This window comes from Symphalangus syndactylus, chromosome X (genome assembly GCF_028878055.3).
Source record: "Symphalangus syndactylus isolate Jambi chromosome X, NHGRI_mSymSyn1-v2.1_pri, whole genome shotgun sequence".
Taxonomy (NCBI): Eukaryota; Metazoa; Chordata; class Mammalia; order Primates; family Hylobatidae; genus Symphalangus; species Symphalangus syndactylus.
The window spans coordinates 85481531-85495762 of NC_072447.2; the positions used below are offsets into that span (position 1 = coordinate 85481531).

General features: G+C 37.6%; 1 protein-coding gene across 1 annotated transcript in view; it reads right to left on the reverse strand.

Moving 5' to 3' along the window:
• RTL3 (retrotransposon Gag like 3) overlaps positions 1–14232 on the reverse strand; it is a 276323-nt gene that overhangs the window by 112449 nt on the left and 149642 nt on the right. Inside the window, exon 2 of the mRNA XM_055267169.2 lies at positions 10541–10612. The gene's annotated coding sequence lies outside the window, so the exon portion shown is untranslated. The remainder of the gene's footprint in view (positions 1–10540; positions 10613–14232) is intronic.

Consider the following 14232-nt stretch of genomic DNA (forward strand, 5'->3'; position numbering starts at 1 on the left):
CGCCCTAAAGCAGGGCATGCCTGGGGATTAGCTGTTCTCACAAGCTGAGATGGATTTCAACGAGCCATTCACTCTGTCTTGCCTGGCCCCCTGTGACAAATGGCATGCCTTTGCTAGGCAGCAAGCTGGGGCTGAGGCTATAGAGAAAAAAGTAAATGAAAAAAACCCTTTTACTAGGTTGGAAAACAGGGCATGACAATTAAGGCTAACAAGAAGGGCCATCTTCATTCAGTTAACAGATGGTGAGTTAAATAGCAATGAAATTAATACTTTTTTTAATAAAGTCACAGAGTTCAAAGGCATCAAAACTGTTTTAGTGAATGTAACTGTTTTTAGCTAACCTTTAAAAATTTTAAATAGCATTTAACAATCAACTTCAGTGTTGTTTAAGCCCCAATTAAAACACTGTACTCAAGAAGTCCTGGCTGTCAATTTTGTTTCTGCACATGGAGTTTACTGTGTGTGTGTGTATATGTGTATATGTAGTAAGTGCACGTACTCATAGAATGCCCATTATATGTTACAGACATATGTATCTCCATATGAGGTATGTATATCATATGTCTTTCTTTAAAACTCATGTTTTGTGAGTAGGTAATGATATTTGAAAAGGACAGTTTCTAACAGAAGTGCAACTTCAGCTCAGCTACCTGATGGCCACAAACAGTAGGTATTATAAATTCCTCTTTAATGAAAGATAGGAGTGAGGGTAGGGCTGTTATAATGGGAATATTTCTGCTGCGTTGCTTTCTAAAGAAACAAATATTACATAAAATATTATATGAGCTTTTAAAATGAAAGTCAATAATATAATGGAATACCTCCCAACTCAACTCCCCAACAGCATCTATTTAGCAAAATTGTAGCTAATTATCATTCATTTATTATTTATAATTATCATTTAAGTCCAAGTCCAAATGTCTCTTCCTCTTGGAAAGTCTTTTTATTATCCTCAGGTAGAACTAGCTGGCCATTCTCTACTCTTGATTACCACAGCATCCTCTTTGTCATATTATATTACAATTTATTTTCTTTTACATTTGCCTCTCTTGTAAAACATATTTACCTCTGTGGGACCATTCACCTGGCAAATAGTGACTGCTCACTAAATGCTTGTTGTGTGAAAGAATGAGTGAGTGGGAAGGTGTTACATCATGTGGCACATACTACAAAAAAACTCTGGGTACAGTGACCATAATTTCTGAGTATATTATCAGGTCCTATGGCCTATCAAATGATTTTATGCTGCTTCTGGGGAAAAGTGGCAGAGATAGGAGATGTATTTTGAAAGACAAAGCATTGTAATTGCCAGGACTGCTCTGTGATTTATAAGGACATAGGATACAATACTTGAAGTTGGGTCTGTCCTGGAAAAACTGATATGTATGGCTGCCGTGGAAACAGAATCTAAAGAATGCTTAGATTAGAGAGCATGCACTTGATCTGATAAATGTGAGCAATCCTCCATTGTAGGGTGAAGGCTGGTGGTTATTCTCCCAGAAAGATGGGTAATGCTCCAGGGATATTGTAGTCATGGACTGTGTAGTACAGAAATACATGGAGTGAGCCCAGATGACATAAAATTCACTCTTTGGAATATTTTTACATAGAAAGGATAAAATACATTATTTTCTGCATGTACAGAAGATACATTTTCACCAATCAGTCAGACAGCCACAGGCTTTGGCGGATGTGACAGGAGGAGGGGTTAATATTTATTGCATGCCTATTATGTGCCCAGCACTGTAGTTAGACTCTATTGTACTTTATCTCATGTAATTTTACCTTACAACCATTTTGTGGTACACATATAATCATGTTTTTGAAAATGGCTAAACCAAGGTTTGAGAGGGTTGGAGTTGGGATTCCGTCTCAGCCTGAATAACTGCAAAAAGGGTAGAGGTAGACTTCAAAGTTAGGCTTATATTACTTCAAGGTTCGTAATCTATCAATTGCACTTTGGTGACTGCTTAACGAATTGGATTAATATAAGTCTATATATTGAAAAGCAAATGACCAACAGCAGACAAGACAGGCATGTGGCCGGATCTGAGGTTCCTTCTTAGAGAATCTATCTGACAGGATGAGGGTCAAAGAAGGGCTGAGGTTGCCAAAGAGATGGTTACAGTCTCTGGGCCAGACATTACCATGTATTAAACACATTGATAGAAATTTTTATGTAGCTTACCACATTTAATACACTTCCTCAAAACCATCTTGCAAGGTATATATTATTTTCTGAATTTTATAGCCAGAGAAACTGAGGTCCCTTAGGTTAAAAAGAAGTTAGATAATTAGTCTAAGTCACATAGTTGGTGCGTAATAACTCTAATGCTTGACACAGACACTCACTTACTCTGTTTTCTTTCAAATCCCAGCCATTCTTGGGTATATTTTCAGCCCACACGTGTCCCCTCTTCTACTTCTACCCAAAGGGGGCCAGGCCATGGTTGCCTCCTCCATAACGGACTCCCTCCCTTTTATCACAGGACTCACATTTCTCAGCAATGCCCAGGAGCAAGCCCGCCATTGATACTGCAAATGACACACTTCACTATATATCTACTGCCATCCAGATTGCAAGACCTGTAAAACATGAACTTGCCACCCCTCTAACACTGGAGTTGTCAGGGAAAGAGCTCTCAGAAAAAACAGCAATCCTGGACTCTTGCAGCTCGAGATCAGGCTGCTACCTCAGCAAGTAATCAGAAGTGTCAGTGAGTATTCATGTTTTCTGGTGGGATCTGGAGGTTGCTTCTAAATGTCATCGTGCAAGTAGGATCATGGGGAGTGAGAAGTGGAGAAGAGATTGAGTGCTGGGCCTCTGAAAATCTGCTAGTTATACTTTTCTCTGGAGGCAGCTTTATGAGCTATGTGTGGAACCCTTTATATATGCGCAAGGCCTGTGGAAACCAACATGTGCTTTCACTCACTCCAAATTCTGCTCCTGAATATCCCCCTGCCTTGTGTAAAGAGCTCATGTTTGCCTCATGTTTGTCCACTGCTTGCCTCAAGGAAAAGCAAAAAACGTCTGCAAGTTTGTCCTTCTTGAGAGACAAATGTCTTCTGTATTTCTTTTTTTAATTTTTTAATTTTTTTATTATTATACTTTAGGTTTTAGGGTACATGTGCACAATGTGCAGGTTTGTTACATATGTATCCATGTGCCATGTTGGTTTGATGCACCCATTAACTCGTCATTTAGCATTAGGTATCTCTCCTAATGCTGTCCCTCCCCCCTCCCCCCACCCCACAACAGTCCCCGGAGTGTGATGTTCCCCTTCCTGTGTCCATGAGTTCTCATTGTTCAATTCGCACCTATCAGTGAGAACATGCGGTGTTTGGGTTTTTGTCCCTGAGATAGTTTGCTGAGAATGATGTTTTCCAGTTTCATCCATGTCCCTACAAAGGACATGAACTCATCATTTTTTATGGCTGCATACTATTCCATGGTGTATATGTGCCACATTTTCTTAATCCAGTCTATCGTTGTTGGACATTTGGGTTGGTTCCAAGTCTTTGCTATTGTGAATAGTGCTGCAGTAAACATACGTGTGCATGTGTCTTTATAGCAGCATGATTTATAGTCCCTTGGGTATATACCCAGTAATGGGATGGCTGGGTCAAATGGTATTTTGTATTTCTAATTGTAGAAACATATTCCTTCTTCCATTTGAGTGGACAAAGGAGAAGGCCTAGTCAAACATAGCACAGGAATGGAGCAGAGAACTGTGAAAATTGAAAAAAAAAAAAAAAAAAAAAAAGCACGAGTAGTCCCTCCATCCCACTCTGATCTCCTTGCCTTCTCCTGGCAAATAATGTAACTACCAAGCATTTCCAAGAAACTCCTAAAAATCTTGTCATAAGCCTGTGGGATTTGCATCATAAACTGTTGATAGTGTGTGCATTTTCTTTCAAGGCAAGTTACAGGTACTTCTACACATCAAATCTCTCAGTAAAAAATGTTTCTGTGGTGAGAAATTTACTCTATCAGAAGCATTTCTAAGGTTCAGGCAATGAAAGGTGGCTCTACTGATCTGGTGAAAGAAAACATTCAGCACAAAAGGTATTGCTGCTGGAATGCAGAAGGGAACCATTACCTTTCCTCTGGGAAGAACAACAGCCAGACTAGTGTACGTGGCTTATGAATCTACTGTTTGCTGGGAAGTTACACTGGCTAATTGACCACCAGGTGAGAGGCAGCAAAGAACAGTGGGAAGAGAACCCACCTTAGAATTGGACAGACCTGAGTTCAAATCTCAACTTTTTTTAAACATAAGTCTCTTTTTTTTATTTAAATTTTTATTTCCATAGTTTATTGAGAAACAGGTGGTGTTTGGTTCCATAAGTTCTTTAGTGGTGATTTGTGAGATTTTGGTGTACCCGTCACCCAAACAGTATACACTGCACCTAATTTGTAGTCTTTTATCCCTCATCTGCTTCCCACCCTTTCCCCCTGAGTTCCCAAAGCCCACTGTAGCATTCTTATGCCTATGCATCCTCATAGCTTAGCTTCCACCTATGTGTAAAAACATACGATGTTCGGTTTTCAATTTCTGAGTTACTTTACTTAGAATAATAGTCTCTATCCAGGTTGCTGTGAATGCCATTAATTCATTCCTTTTTATGACTAAGTAGTATTCCAACACACACACACACATTCCAACATATATATGTTTATATATATATGTATATGTGTGAAAAAAAAAATATATATATATATATATATCTATCTTTATCCACGTATTGATTGATGGGCATTTGGGTTGTTTCCACATTTTTGCAATTGTGAATTGTGCTGCTTTAAAGATGTGTGTGCAAGTATCTTTTTTGTATGATGACTTCTTTTCCTCTGGGTAGGTACCCAATAGAGGGATTGCTAGATCAAATGCTAGTTCTACTTTTAGTTCTTTAAGGAATCTCCACACTGCTGTACTAGTTTGCATTCCCAACAGCAGTGTGGAAATGTTCCCCGTTCACCACTTCTGTGCCAAAATCTATTATTTTTTGATTATGGCCATTCTTGCAGGAGTAAGGTGGTATTGCATTGTGGTTTTGATTTGCATTTCCCTGATCTTTAGTGATAATGGCCATTTTTTCATATGTTTCTGGCCATTTGTATATCTTATTTTGAGAGCTGTTTGTTCATGTCCTTAGCCCATGTTTTGATGGGATTGTTTGTTTGTTCGTTTTCTTGCTAATTTGTTTGAGTTTGTTATATATTCTGGATATTAGTCTTTGGCAGATGTATAGATTGTGAAGATTTTCTCCCACTCTTTGGGTTGCCTGTTTGCTCTGCTGTTTCTTTTACCATGCAAAAGCTCTTTAGTTTAATTAAATCCCAGCTATGTATTTTTGTTTGTATTGCATTTGCTTTTGGGTTCTTGGTCATGAAATCCTTGCATAAGCCAATGTTTAGAAGGGTTTTTCTGATGTTATTTTCTAGAATTTTTATGGTTTCGGGTCTTAGATTTAAGTCCTTAATTCATCTTGAGTTGATTTTTGTATAAGGTGAGAGAAGAGGATCCAGTTTCATTCACCTACATGTGGCTTGCCAATTATCCCTGCACAATTTGTTGAAAATAATGTATTTTCCCCACTTTGCGTTTTTGTTTGCTTTGTCGAAGATCAGTTGACTGTAAGAATTTGGCTTTGTTTCTGGGTTATCCATTCTGTTCCATTGATCTATGCACCTATTTTTATACAAGTACTGTGCTGTTTTGGTGACTATGGCCTTATAGTATAGTTTAAAATCAGGTAATGTGATGCCTCCAGATTTGTTCATTTTGCTTGGTCTTGCTTTGGCAATGCGGGCTCTTTTTTGGTTCCATGTAAATTTTAGGATTTTTTTTCTAGCTCTGTGAAGGATGGTGGTATTTTGATGGGAATTGCACTGAATTTGTTGATTGCTTTTGACAGTATAGTCATTTTCACAATATTTAATCTACCCTTCCATGAGCATGAGATGTGTTTCCATTTGTTTATGTTGTCTGTTTTCTGACAGGAGTGTTTTGTAGTTTTCCTTGTAGAGGCTTTTCACCTCCTTGACTGGGTATATTCCTAAATATTTAATTTAATTTTATTTTATTTTTTCAGCTATTGTAAAAGGCGTTGAGTTCTTGATTTGATTCTCAGCTTGGTCACTGTTGGTGTATAGGGGAGCTACTGATTTGTATACATTAATTTTGTATCCAGAAACTTTGCTGAATTCTTTTACCAGTTCTAGGGGCTTTTCAGAGGAGTGTTTAGGGTGTCCTAGTATACAATAATATCATCAGCAAATAGCGACAGTTTGTCTTCTTGAATAATTTGGATGCCCTTGATTTCTTTCTCCTGTCTGAGTGATCTGGCTAAGACTTCCAGTGCTATGTTGAAGAGAAGTGGTGAGAGTGAATATCCTTGTCTTGTTCCAGTTCTCAGGGGAAATGCTTTCAATCTTTCCCCATTCAGTATTATGTTGGCTGTGAGTTTGTCATAGTTGGCTTTTATTACAATGAGGCATGTCCCTTGTATGCCAGTTTTGCTGAGAGTTTTAATCATAAAGCGATGATGAATTTTGTCACATGCTTTGCATCTATTGAGATAATCATGTGATTTTTGTTTTTAATTCTGTTTATGTGTTGTATCACATTAATTGGCTTGCATATATTAAACCCATCCTGCATCCCTGGTATGAAACTCACTTGATCATGGTAGATTATCTTTTTGATATGTTGTTAGATTCGGTTAGCTAGTATTTTATTAAGGATTTTTACATCTATGTTCATCAGGTATATTGGTCTGTGGTTTTCTTTTTTTGGTTATGTCCTTTTCTGGTTTTGGTATTAGGGTGATACTGGCTTCACTGAATGATTTATGGAGGATTCACTTTTTCTCTATCTTGTGGAATAGTGTCAATAGGATTGGTACCAATTCTTCTTTGAATGTATGGAAGAATTCTGCTGTGAATCTAACCGGTCCTGGACTTCTTTTTTTGTTGGTATTTTTTTAATTATCATTTCAATATCACTGCATGTTATTGGTCTGTTCAGGGTATCTAATTTAACCTGATTTAAGCTAGGAGGGATGTATCTTTCCAGGAATTTTTTCATATCCTCTAGGTTATCTAGTATATGCACGTAAAGGTATTCATAGTAGCGTTGAATGGTCTTTTTATTTCTGTGGTGTTAGTTGTAATATATCCCGTTTTGTTTCTAATTGAGCTTATTTGGATTTTATCTCTGTTTTTATGGTTAATCTTGCAAATAGTCTATCAACTTTAGTTATCTTTTCAAAGAACCAGTTTTTTGTTTCATATATCTTTTGTATATTATTGTTTCAATATCATTTAGTTCTTCTCTGATCTACCTTATTTTCTTTCTTCTGCTGGGTTTGGGTTTGGTTTGTTCTTGTTTCTCTATTTCCTTGAGATGTGACCTTAGATTTTCTGTTTGTGTTCTTTTAGACTTTTTGATGTAGGTGCTTAGGGCTATGAGCTTTCATCTTAGCACTGCCTTTGCTGTATCTTAGGGGTTTTCATAGATTGTGTCACTATTTCGTTCAGTTTGAAGAATTTTTTTAATTTCCATCTTTGCAGGTTCCTTTTGGAGTTGATTCCCAGTTTTATTCCACTGTGGTCTGAGAGAGTGGTTGATACCATTTCAATTTGCTCAAATTTATTGAAGCTTGTTTAGTGACCTATCATATGGTCTATCTTGGAAAAGGTTCCATGTGCTGATGAATAGAATATATATTCTGTGTTTGTTGGGTGGAATCTTCTACAAATATCTGTTAAGTCCATTTGTTCCGGGGTATAGTTTAAATCCATTATTTCTTTTCTTTTCTTTTTTTTTTTTGGTGGAGTCTTGCTCTGTCGCCCAGGCTGGAATGCAGTGGCATGATCTCGGCTCACTGCAAGCTCCACCTCCCAGGTTCATGCTATTCTCCTGCCTCAGCCTCCCTAGCAGCTGGGACTACAGGTGCCCGCCACCATACCCAGCCAATTTTTTTGTATTTTTAGTAGAGACGGGGTTTCACTGTGTTAGCCAGGATGGTCTCGATCTCCTGACCTCATGATCTGCCCACCTCGGCCTCCCAAAGTGCTGGGATTACAGGCGTGAGCCACTGCGCCTGGCTTTCCATTGTTTCTTTGTTGACTTTCTGTCTTGATAACCTGTCTAGTGCTGTCAGTGGAGCATTGAAGTCCTCCACTATTATTGTGTTGCTATCTATCTCATTTCTTAGGTCTATTAGTAATTGTTTTATAAATTTTGGACTCCAGTTTTAGGTGCATGTAAATTTAGGATTGTGATATTTTCCTGTTGGACAAGGCCTTTTATCATTATATAACGTCCCTCTTTGTCTTTTTTAAACTGCTGTTGCTTTAAAGTCTTTTTTGTCCAATATAAGACTAGCTATTCCTGCTCGCTTTTAGTGTCCATTTGCATGGAATGTCTTTTTCCTTTACCTTAAGTTTATGTGAATCCTTGTGTTAGGTGAGTCTCTTGAAGGCAGCAGATAGGTGATTGGTGAATTCTTATCTATTCTGCAATTCTGTATCTTTTAAGTGGAGCATTTAGGACATTTACAGTCAGTATTAGTATTGAGATGTGAGGTACTATTCCCTTTACTATGCTATTTGTTGCCTGTATACCTTGCTTTTTTTTAATTGTATTTTTGTTTTATAGGTCCTGTGAGATTTATGCTTTAAAGAGGTTCTGTTTTGATGTGTTTCCAGGATTTGTTTCAAGATTTAGAGCTCATTTTAGCTGTTCTTGTAGTGCTGGCTTGGTAGTAGTGAATTCTATCAGCATTTGTCAGAAAAAGACTGTATCTTTCCTTCATTTATGAAGCTTAGTTTTGCTGGATACCAAATTCTTGGCTGATAATTGTTTTTTTTTTTAAGGAGGCTGATGATAGGGCCCCAATCCCTTCTAGCTTGTAGGGTTTCAGCTGAGAAATCTGCTGTTAATCTGATAGATTTTCCTTTATAGTTTACCTGATGCCTTTGCCTCACAATTCTTAAGATTCTCTCCTACATCTTAACTTGAGATAACCTGATGGCAATGTGCCTAGGCGATGATCTTTTTGTGATGAATTTCCAAAGTGTTCTTTGAACTTCTTATATTTGAATGTCTAGGTCTCTAGCGATGCTGAGGAAGTTTTCCTCGATTATTTCCCAAAATGTGTTTTATACTTTTAGATTTCTTCCTCAGGAATGCCAATTTTTATTCTTAGGTTTGGTCGTTTAACATAATACTGGACATCTGGGAGTCTTTGTTTATATTTTCTTATTCTTTTTTCTTTGTCTTTGTTGGATTGGGTTAATTCAAAAACCATGTCTTGGAGCTCTGAAGTACTTTCTTCTGATTGTTTGATTCTATTGCTGAGAATTTCCAAAGAATTTTGCATTTCTATAAATGTGTCCATTTTTTTTCCTGAAGTTTTGATGGTTTTTTATTTATGCTATCTATTTAACTGATGATTTCTCCCCTCATTTCTTGTATTTTTAAAATTTATTTAAATAGGGCTTCATTCTGGTGAAGGCTCTGGTGCCTTTTTGATTAGCTTAATAGCTGACTTTCTGAATTTTTTTCACGTAAATCAGGGATTTCTTCTTGGTTTGGATCCATTGCTGGTGAGCTAGTGTAATTTTTGGGGGGTGTTAAAGAACGTCGTTTGGTCATATTACCAGAGTTGGTTTTCTGGTTCCTTCTCATTTGGGTAGGCTCTGTCAGAAGAGAGGTCTAGGGCTCAAGGCTGTTGTTCAGATTATTTTGTCCCATGAGGTGTTCCCTTGATGTAGTACTCTCCCCCTTTTCCTAGGGACGTGGCTTCCTGAGAGCTGGGCTGTAGTAGTTGTTATCTCTCTTCTGCATCTAGTCACCCAGCAGGTCTACCAGGCTCCGGGCTGGTTCTGGGGGCTGTCTGTATGGAGTCCTGTGATGTGAACCATCTGTGGGTCTCTCAGCCGTGGATACCAGCACAGTATTTGGGGCATCTTCTGGGTCCTGCAGAAGCAATCTGCTTCCTTCAGAGGTTCTGTGGGTTCTCTCAGGTTTCTTGATTTATTCTTGCAGCAGTTCTGAAGCAAAAGTTCATGATGTGAGACTCCATGCACTGCTCTGTCTGTCCGAGTGGGAGCTGCAATCTAGTCCTTCCTCCCATCCGCCATCCTCCCAAGTCATAAATCTCAACTTTTTCACATTGTAGTTACAAGGTTTTTGGCAAATTACCTGACTCTTCTAGATTACAGCTTCTTCATTATAAAATTAAAATATATAATAACATTTACCACTTAACACTGTTGTAACAATTAGAGATAAGTTAGTGCCACTCCAAATCTGGTAGTTACATAAGTATATACAGAATATTCATCAAAAAATGGAATTTTCGTATAGAACTTGCCCCTAAATAGCTGTATGACAATTAAAAATTTTCTTCCCCTTTTTAGGTCCAAGATTCCTTATGGGTAAAAGGAAGGGAGCAGACTAGACAATTGTCAAGATCCTTTTCAGCACTCCCTGGAGATGCTAAGAAGGCTGGTGTGCTTCATACTTACTTGAAGAGTGATGCTTTTGCCTTTGGTCACTTTGATTAGTTCACAGTACCAGCCCCAGAGCTGCAGCTGAAGCTAAGGAGGGGAAAAGAAGGAAGCACTGTGATTCTGTAACTTGGGAATGTCCCTCTTTCCCTTTTGCACAAGAAACATGGCCTTCCTGGACTCCATTTTCTTCATCTGAAAATGGAGTTATTTTGTAGGGTTGTTGTGAGGATCAAATGAGGAGATCAATGTAAAGCATCTAGTACAGTTCCTATTACAAAATAGATACTCAATAAATGATAGTTTATATTATAATTGAGCTGGGTTCAGGCAATCAATACATAAGAGAAGTACTTGTAAACAAATCTTTGGATAAAATCAAATTATTAGATAGATATATACCTTCCTTTAATATTAATTGCAAGATATAGTTATTGAGTACGATGTGTGAGGGACATCGAGGATAATGAACAACTACATGCATAATTTTGTCATTCACTGAGACAAGGAACACAGGTGGAGGAAAAGGTAATGTGTTCAATTTTAGATATGTTGAATTTGAGATGCATGTGGGCCTTCCAAATGAAGGTTCTACTAAGCAGTTACATATGTCCATTTGAATCTCAGGAAAAACAATCTGGATTAGGCAAATGGACATCAAACCAGAGATGGTGGATAAACACATGGGGATGGATGAGATTATCCATATAAATTATTTGGACTAAAAATTATAGCGGGACAGGGATGGAACCCTGAGGAACACCAACATTCAAATGGCTGGTAGAGGAGAGTAACAGAGTGACTAGAGATGTAAGAGTGAATCCTGGTAAGGATTACACTACGAAAGCCATTGGAAGAGAGCAGTCAGGAAAGAGCTGTCAAAAATATCAAATGCTGACAAAAAGGCAAGTCCTTTAAGGAATGAGTATTCTTGGATTTAGCAGTAAGAAGGTTGTGTATTATTATTATGTCCTTGATTTTCACTGAAAGACAACATGAGAAAGGACCAAATGACAAATGTGACAACACATCCCATAAAACCACTACCAAAAACTAGAGTGACTAATGTTTTTTTCCTGTCCCTCATATATACACTTATTAAATTCTTATTAGAGACTAGCTCCAGGAAAAATTTACTTTCTTTCTTGCATCTATTCCACAGACAGCCATTGAGTACCTACTATAGGACACACTGATAAGTGCTTGTGATGCAAATAGAGTTGAGTCATAGTCTTTACTCTCAAAAAACTCATTTAAACTTCATTTATTGATACAATAAATACTTATGAATCTCCTAACATATACGCCGGATCCTGTGCTAATCACAAGATTGGTATAGCCCCTCCTGCATGGGGTTTCTAGTTTATTTCTTGAAGAGCTATTATTATTTTATTTATTGGACAATGTTCACTGTATAACTATCAAATTTCCCTTTTTGGTTTTACATCCAGGAACCCCCAAATTACATTCACTTAAATATCTAGAATGATCCTATCTGACTCTGCAAGAATTGTGAAAATAAGACTTTTTAATCTTTCTTTAACGGCTCTAATTGTACATGTCTTCTATCATAAGACTGAAAAATTTTTTTTCTGGAAACAAGTAAAGTATAAGTAAAAGATAAAGGCATACATACAAGCAAATACGTAATGAAAAGGAATGGACACAGAGTCCTTCCCAGCTATTGCATTTTGTTTAGATGGCCTTCACATAGTAATTACCCCTTGACTTCTCTTAATCCTTGTCCATCTCCAAAATTCCAAACATCCCATTAGGAAAACTTATCTAAACTTCCAAACCGCTCATTGAAATGAATAAGATCATGCAAATATTCCCCTCCAACTACATATCACTCATATACATCCATGAGCTAGAGTCACAGGGAATAGCTGTGTGGAAGATAGAAATTGATGAATGATGCCAACCCCATTACACCTTTTTTTTTGAATGAATGACTCTTTATTTAGGGAATTTTCCTCCTTTCCCCTTTATCTTCAAAGCGCTTTGTTTAACTTGCAAATGTACTGGACTGTTCCTTTGTGTGCTATATTTGATGGGGGGGGAGGTGGATATGAAGAGGCTAGACATTTCACCAGTTTCACCCTAGTGTTTGAGGTCTAGGAATAGGATTTCTAGTAATTGGGACAATGAAATCCCACATCAATAAAAAAAAATTGGGTTGCCCCATGTAGTTTATTAAAATAGGATTTTATCTGCACATGTGTGTGATAATAACTGATTGCATTATTATGAAATAAGTAAGTCCATTTGTATGTATTTTTCTGTTTTATTTTAAAAAGAGAAGCACATAATGAGAGCCAAGATAATTGCCAATAAAACCTAAATATTAGGCAGATTAGGAAAGAAAAAGAAATGAAAACAATAACAACAACAAAACCAATTCAACTCAAATCACATCACAGAGGATCAGCCTCCCTGAGCATTTCCATGGCAACAGGATCTTCCCCTTCACGATACTCCCTAAGTGCCCGTGGCCCTGATTTTAGCTAACATATAATTTAACATGCCAAAACTTAAAGTATCACACAACGCTTTTTAAAATTTGTTCTGTTTTGCTGGAAACCCTTCAGAAAGGGGATTAGAGACTACAAGTAGGCCTATGATATGAGAGTCGTTTTATTTAATTGATTAGATTCTGTTTTGTAGATACCAATGCTTGCCTCTTGGAAACATGTCACATGGGCATGCAGAAGAAAATTTGGAGATGGAGAATCCCTCTGCTGCGTTTGTATCAATAGGTCAGTTTGCTGATTTCCATGTGTTATTACTCCAAGCTTCTTTCCTCTCTCCTACCCCAAGTTGCCAGGGCAATCTTTTCACAAACAGCAGCAACCACAAGTATAATTATGGAGACCAAATCACTCTAAAATGAGAATAGGCTTTCTTTTTTTAGAGACCTCAGCCTAGAGAAGTTAAACTTAATGGCAAGACTTCTCATCTGCAGTTTGGGTGTCACATGGTGAAGAAATAGAAGGTATAAATGGGAGGCCTAATGTCAAAATTTTCCAAGACTTCCATCTCTGGTACTGTGGCCATTAGAGCATTCACGGTCTTTGTGCATTCCTGGTAATGCCCAACATTTCCAATCTGTCTGACATAATCCTTTGGTGCACTAAATACACTTTCCAGACACAACTTATGATGTGGTTTGGCTCTGTGTCCCCACCCAAATCTCATCTTGAATTGTACTCCCATAATTCCCACATGTTGTGGGAGGGAACTGATGGGAGATAATTGAATTATGGGGTAGTTTCTTTCACCCTGCTGTGTGGTAATGAATAAGTCTCATGAGATCTGATGGTTTGATAAGGGGAAACCCATTTCACTTGGTTCTGATTTTCTCTTTGCCTGCTGACATACACGTAAGATGTGACGTGCTCCTCTTCACCTTCTGCCATTATTGTGAGGTTTCCCCAGCCACATGGAACTGTAAGTCCAATTAAATGCTTTTTCCTATTTAAATTACCCAGTCTTGGGTATGTCTTTGTTAGCAGCATGAAAATGGACTGATACACCTTACAAAGGCTTATGCCTAAAAGCTTTGGAGGGCATATTTTACCAGATACACTCCTGAATTTCTTTTTTATCCAATTAAAATCTATCTACTGCCTACTGATTAATCTATCTATATCTATCTATCTATCTATCTATCTATCTATCTATCTATCTATCTAATCTATCATCTATCT